This window comes from Danio aesculapii, chromosome 25 (genome assembly GCF_903798145.1).
Source record: "Danio aesculapii chromosome 25, fDanAes4.1, whole genome shotgun sequence".
NCBI lineage: Eukaryota > Metazoa > Chordata > Actinopteri > Cypriniformes > Danionidae > Danio > Danio aesculapii.
In genome coordinates, this window is record NC_079459.1 from 5,345,494 (window position 1) to 5,352,191 (window position 6,698).

A 6,698-nucleotide genomic window follows, 5' to 3' on the forward strand; every position below is an offset into this window, starting at 1 on the left:
AGCTACTGTCCCTGGGTGGCAGTTTGGGCTCTTGGAGGGCCCCTTGTCCTCCAGCTGAAGGGTCTGTGACCCCAGCAGGCTGCCCCAGGGGCCAGCTACTGTCCCTGGGTGGCAGTTTGGGCTCTTGAGGGCCCCTTGTCCTCCAGCTGAAGGGTCTGTGACCCCAGCAGGCTGCCCCAGGGGCCAGCTACTGTCCCTGGGTGGCAGTTTGGGCTCTTGAGGGCCCCTTGTCCTCCAGCTGAAGGGTCTGTGACCCCAGCAGGGCTGCCCCAGGGGCCAGCTACTGTCCCTGGGTGGCAGTTTGGGCTCTTGAGGGCCCCTTGTCCTCCAGCTGAAGGGTCTGTGACCCCAGCAGGCTGCCCCAGGGGCCAGCTACTGTCCCTGGGTGGCAGTTTGGGCTCTTGAGGGCCCCTTGTCCTCCAGCTGAAGGGTCTGTGACCCCAGCAGGCTGCCCCAGGGGCCAGCTACTGTCCCTGGGTGGCAGTTTGGGCTCTTGAGGGCCCCTTGTCCTCCAGCTGAAGGGTCTGTGACCCCAGCAGGCTGCCCCAGGGGCCAGCTACTGTCCCTGGGTGGCAGTTTGGGCTCTTGAGGGCCCCTTGTCCTCCAGCTGAAGGGTCTGTGACCCCAGCAGGCTGCCCCAGGGGCCAGCTACTGTCCCTGGGTGGCAGTTTGGGCTCTTGAGGGCCCCTTGTCCTCCAGCTGAAGGGTCTGTGACCCCAGCAGGCTGCCCCAGGGGCCAGCTACTGTCCCTGGGTGGCAGTTTGGGCTCTTGAGGGCCCCTTGTCCTCCAGCTGAAGGGTCTGTGACCCCAGCAGGCTGCCCCAGGGGCCAGCTACTGTCCCTGGGTGGCAGTTTGGGCTCTTGAGGGCCCCTTGTCCTCCAGCTGAAGGGTCTGTGACCCCAGTGGGCTGCCCCAGGGGCCAGCTACTGTCCCTGGGTGGCAGTTTGGGCTCTTGAGGGCCCCTTGTCCTCCAGCTGAAGGGTCTGTGACCCCAGCAGGCTGCCCCAGGGGCCAGCTACTGTCCCTGGGTGGCAGTTTGGGCTCTTGAGGGCCCCTTGTCCTCCAGCTGAAGGGTCTGTGACCCCAGCAGGCTGCCCCAGGGTCAGCTAATTTGGGGTCTTGAAGGCACCTTGCCTTCCAGCTGTAGGGTCTGTGACCCCAGCTGGCTGCCTCAGGGGACAGCCACTCTCCCTGGGTTGCACTTAAGGCTCTTGAGGGCCCTTGTCCTCCAGCTGCAGGTTCTGTGACCCCAGCGGGCTGCCCCAGAGGACAGCTACTGTCTTTGGGTGGCAGTTTAGGCTCTTGAGGGCCCCTTGCCCTTCAGCTGCAGGGTCTATGACCCCAGTAGGTTGCCCCAGGGTCCAGCCACTGTCCCTGAGTTGCAGTTTGGGCTCCTGAGGGCCCCTTGCCCTCCAGCTGCAGGGTCTCTGACCCCAGCAGGTAGCCCAAGGGTCCAGCCACTCTCCCTGGGTTAGACCTTGGGCCTTTGAGGGCCCCTTGCCTTCCAGCTGTAGGGTCTGTGACCCCAGCTGGCTGCCCAAGGGGACAGCCACTCTCCCTGGGTTGCAGTTAAGGCTCTTGAGGGCCCCTTGTCCTCCAGCTGAAGGGTCTGTGACCCCAGCTGGCTGCCCCAGGGGCCAGCTACTGTCCCTGGGTGGCAGTTTGGGCTCTGGAGGGCCCCTTGTCCTCCAGCTGAAGGGTCTGTGACCCCAGTGGGCTGCCCCAGGGGCCAGCTACTGTCCCTGGGTGGCAGTTTGGGCTCTGGAGGGCCCCTTGTCCTCCAGCTGAAGGGTCTGTGACCCCAGCAGGCTGCCCCAGGGGCCAGCTACTGTCCCTGGGTGGCAGTTTGGGCTCTGGAGGGCCCCTTGTCCTCCAGCTGAAGGGTCTGTGACCCCAGCAGGCTGCCCCAGGGGCCAGCTACTGTCCCTGGGTGGCAGTTTGGGCTCTGGAGGGCCCCTTGTCCTCCAGCTGAAGGGTCTGTGACCCCAGCAGGCTGCCCCAGGGGCCAGCTACTGTCCCTGGGTGGCAGTTTGGGCTCTTGAGGGCCCCTTGTCCTCCAGCTGAAGGGTCTGTGACCCCAGCAGGCTGCCCCAGGGGCCAGCTACTGTCCCTGGGTGGCAGTTTGGGCTCTGGAGGGCCCCTTGTCCTCCAGCTGAAGGGTCTGTGACCCCAGCAGGCTGCCCCAGGGGCCAGCTACTGTCCCTGGGTGGCAGTTTGGGCTCTTGAGGGCCCCTTGTCCTCCAGCTGAAGGGTCTGTGACCCCAGCAGGCTGCCCCAGGGGCCAGCTACTGTCCCTGGGTGGCAGTTTGGGCTCTTGGAGGGCCCCTTGTCCTCCAGCTGAAGGGTCTGTGACCCCAGCAGGCTGCCCCAGGGGCCAGCTACTGTCCCTGGGTGGCAGTTTGGGCTCTTGGAGGGCCCCTTGTCCTCCAGCTGAAGGGTCTGTGACCCCAGCAGGCTGCCCCAGGGGCCAGCTACTGTCCCTGGGTGGCAGTTTGGGCTCTTGGAGGGCCCCTTGTCCTCCAGCTGAAGGGTCTGTGACCCCAGCAGGCTGCCCCAGGGGCCAGCTACTGTCCCTGGGTGGCAGTTTGGGCTCTTGAGGGCCCCTTGTCCTCCAGCTGAAGGGTCTGTGACCCCAGCAGGCTGCCCCAGGGGCCAGCTACTGTCCCTGGGTGGCAGTTTGGGCTCTTGAGGGCCCCTTGTCCTCCAGCTGAAGGGTCTGTGACCCCAGCAGGCTGCCCCAGGGGCCAGCTACTGTCCCTGGGTGGCAGTTTGGGCTCTTGAGGGCCCCTTGTCCTCCAGCTGAAGGGTCTGTGACCCCAGCAGGCTGCCCCAGGGGCCAGCTACTGTCCCTGGGTGGCAGTTTGGGCTCTTGAGGGCCCCTTGTCCTCCAGCTGAAGGGTCTGTGACCCCAGCAGGCTGCCCCAGGGGCCAGCTACTGTCCCTGGGTGGCAGTTTGGGCTCTTGAGGGCCCCTTGTCCTCCAGCTGAAGGGTCTGTGACCCCAGCAGGCTGCCCCAGGGGCCAGCTACTGTCCCTGGGTGGCAGTTTGGGCTCTTGAGGGCCCCTTGTCCTCCAGCTGAAGGGTCTGTGACCCCAGCAGGCTGCCCCAGGGGCCAGCTACTGTCCCTGGGTGGCAGTTTGGGCTCTTGAGGGCCCCTTGTCCTCCAGCTGAAGGGTCTGTGACCCCAGCAGGCTGCCCCAGGGGCCAGCTACTGTCCCTGGGTGGCAGTTTGGGCTCTTGGAGGGCCCCTTGTCCTCCAGCTGAAGGGTCTGTGACCCCAGCAGGCTGCCCCAGGGGCCAGCTACTGTCCCTGGGTGGCAGTTTGGGCTCTTGAGGGCCCCTTGTCCTCCAGCTGAAGGGTCTGTGACCCCAGCAGGCTGCCCCAGGGGCCAGCTACTGTCCCTGGGTGGCAGTTTGGGCTCTTGGAGGGCCCCTTGTCCTCCAGCTGAAGGGTCTGTGACCCCAGCAGGCTGCCCCAGGGGCCAGCTACTGTCCCTGGGTGGCAGTTTGGGCTCTTGAGGGCCCCTTGTCCTCCAGCTGAAGGGTCTGTGACCCCAGCAGGCTGCCCCAGGGGCCAGCTACTGTCCCTGGGTGGCAGTTTGGGCTCTTGAGGGCCCCTTGTCCTCCAGCTGAAGGGTCTGTGACCCCAGCAGGCTGCCCCAGGGGCCAGCTACTGTCCCTGGGTGGCAGTTTGGGCTCTGGAGGGCCCCTTGTCCTCCAGCTGAAGGGTCTGTGACCCCAGCAGGCTGCCCCAGGGGCCAGCTACTGTCCCTGGGTGGCAGTTTGGGCTCTTGAGGGCCCCTTGTCCTCCAGCTGAAGGGTCTGTGACCCCAGAGGGCTGCCCCAGGGGCCAGCTACTGTCCCTGGGTGGCAGTTTGGGCTCTTGGGGGCCCCTTGTCCTCCAGCTGAAGGGTCTGTGACCCCAGCAGGCTGCCCCAGGGGCCAGCTACTGTCCCTGGGTGGCAGTTTGGGCTCTGGAGGGCCCCTTGTCCTCCAGCTGAAGGGTCTGTGACCCCAGCAGGCTGCCCCAGGGGCCAGCTACTGTCCCTGGGTGGCAGTTTGGGCTCTTGAGGGCCCCTTGTCCTCCAGCTGAAGGGTCTGTGACCCCAGCAGGCTGCCCCAGGGGCCAGCTACTGTCCCTGGGTGGCAGTTTGGGCTCTGGAGGGCCCCTTGTCCTCCAGCTGAAGGGTCTGTGACCCCAGCAGGCTGCCCCAGGGGCCAGCTACTGTCCCTGGGTGGCAGTTTGGGCTCTTGGGGGCCCCTTGTCCTCCAGCTGAAGGGTCTGTGACCCCAGCAGGCTGCCCCAGGGGCCAGCTACTGTCCCTGGGTGGCAGTTTGGGCTCTGGAGGGCCCCTTGTCCTCCAGCTGAAGGGTCTGTGACCCCAGTAGGCTGCCCCAGGGGCCAGCTACTGTCCCTGGGTGGCAGTTTGGGCTCTTGAGGGCCCCTTGTCCTCCAGCTGAAGGGTCTGTGACCCCAGCAGGCTGCCCCAGGGGCCAGCTACTGTCCCTGGGTGGCAGTTTGGGCTCTTGGGGGCCCCTTGTCCTCCAGCTGAAGGGTCTGTGACCCCAGTGGGCTGCCCCAGGGGCCAGCTACTGTCCCTGGGTGGCAGTTTGGGCTCTTGGGGGCCCCTTGTCCTCCAGCTGAAGGGTCTGTGACCCCAGCAGGCTGCCCCAGGGGCCAGCTACTGTCCCTGGGTGGCAGTTTGGGCTCTTGAGGGCCCCTTGTCCTCCAGCTGAAGGGTCTGTGACCCCAGCAGGCTGCCCCAGGGGCCAGCTACTGTCCCTGGGTGGCAGTTTGGGCTCTTGAGGGCCCCTTGTCCTCCAGCTGAAGGGTCTGTGACCCCAGCAGGCTGCCCCAGGGGCCAGCTACTGTCCCTGGGTGGCAGTTTGGGCTCTGGAGGGCCCCTTGTCCTCCAGCTGAAGGGTCTGTGACCCCAGCAGGCTGCCCCAGGGGCCAGCTACTGTCCCTGGGTGGCAGTTTGGGCTCTTGGGGGCCCCTTGTCCTCCAGCTGAAGGGTCTGTGACCCCAGCAGGCTGCCCCAGGGGCCAGCTACTGTCCCTGGGTGGCAGTTTGGGCTCTTGGGGGCCCCTTGTCCTCCAGCTGAAGGGTCTGTGACCCCAGCAGGCTGCCCCAGGGGCCAGCTACTGTCCCTGGGTGGCAGTTTGGGCTCTGGAGGGCCCCTTGTCCTCCAGCTGAAGGGTCTGTGACCCCAGCAGGGCTGCCCCAGGGGCCAGCTACTGTCCCTGGGTGGCAGTTTGGGCTCTTGGGGGCCCCTTGTCCTCCAGCTGAAGGGTCTGTGACCCCAGCAGGCTGCCCCAGGGGCCAGCTACTGTCCCTGGGTGGCAGTTTGGGCTCTTGGGGGCCCCTTGTCCTCCAGCTGAAGGGTCTGTGACCCCAGCAGGCTGCCCCAGGGGCCAGCTACTGTCCCTGGGTGGCAGTTTGGGCTCTGGAGGGCCCCTTGTCCTCCAGCTGAAGGGTCTGTGACCCCAGCAGGCTGCCCCAGGGGCCAGCTACTGTCCCTGGGTGGCAGTTTGGGCTCTTGGAGGGCCCCTTGTCCTCCAGCTGAAGGGTCTGTGACCCCAGCAGGCTGCCCCAGGGGCCAGCTACTGTCCCTGGGTGGCAGTTTGGGCTCTGGAGGGCCCCTTGTCCTCCAGCTGAAGGGTCTGTGACCCCAGTAGGCTGCCCCAGGGGCCAGCTACTGTCCCTGGGTGGCAGTTTGGGCTCTTGGGGGCCCCTTGTCCTCCAGCTGAAGGGTCTGTGACCCCAGCAGGCTGCCCCAGGGGCCAGCTACTGTCCCTGGGTGGCAGTTTGGGCTCTTGGGGGCCCCTTGTCCTCCAGCTGAAGGGTCTGTGACCCCAGCAGGCTGCCCCAGGGGCCAGCTACTGTCCCTGGGTGGCAGTTTGGGCTCTGGAGGGCCCCTTGTCCTCCAGCTGAAGGGTCTGTGACCCCAGCAGGCTGCCCCAGGGGCCAGCTACTGTCCCTGGGTGGCAGTTTGGGCTCTTGGGGGCCCCTTGTCCTCCAGCTGAAGGGTCTGTGACCCCAGCAGGCTGCCCCAGGGGCCAGCTACTGTCCCTGGGTGGCAGTTTGGGCTCTTGGAGGGCCCCTTGTCCTCCAGCTGAAGGGTCTGTGACCCCAGCAGGCTGCCCCAGGGGCCAGCTACTGTCCCTGGGTGGCAGTTTGGGCTCTTGGGGGCCCCTTGTCCTCCAGCTGAAGGGTCTGTGACCCCAGCAGGCTGCCCCAGGGGCCAGCTACTGTCCCTGGGTGGCAGTTTGGGCTCTGGAGGGCCCCTTGTCCTCCAGCTGAAGGGTCTGTGACCCCAGCAGGCTGCCCCAGGGGCCAGCTACTGTCCCTGGGTGGCAGTTTGGGCTCTTGAGGGCCCCTTGTCCTCCAGCTGAAGGGTCTGTGACCCCAGCAGGCTGCCCCAGGGGCCAGCTACTGTCCCTGGGTGGCAGTTTGGGCTCTTGGAGGGCCCCTTGTCCTCCAGCTGAAGGGTCTGTGACCCCAGCAGGCTGCCCCAGGGGCCAGCTACTGTCCCTGGGTGGCAGTTTGGGCTCTTGGAGGGCCCCTTGTCCTCCAGCTGAAGGGTCTGTGACCCCAGCAGGCTGCCCCAGGGGCCAGCTACTGTCCCTGGGTGGCAGTTTGGGCTCTTGGAGGGCCCCTTGTCCTCCAGCTGAAGGGTCTGTGACCCCAGCAGGC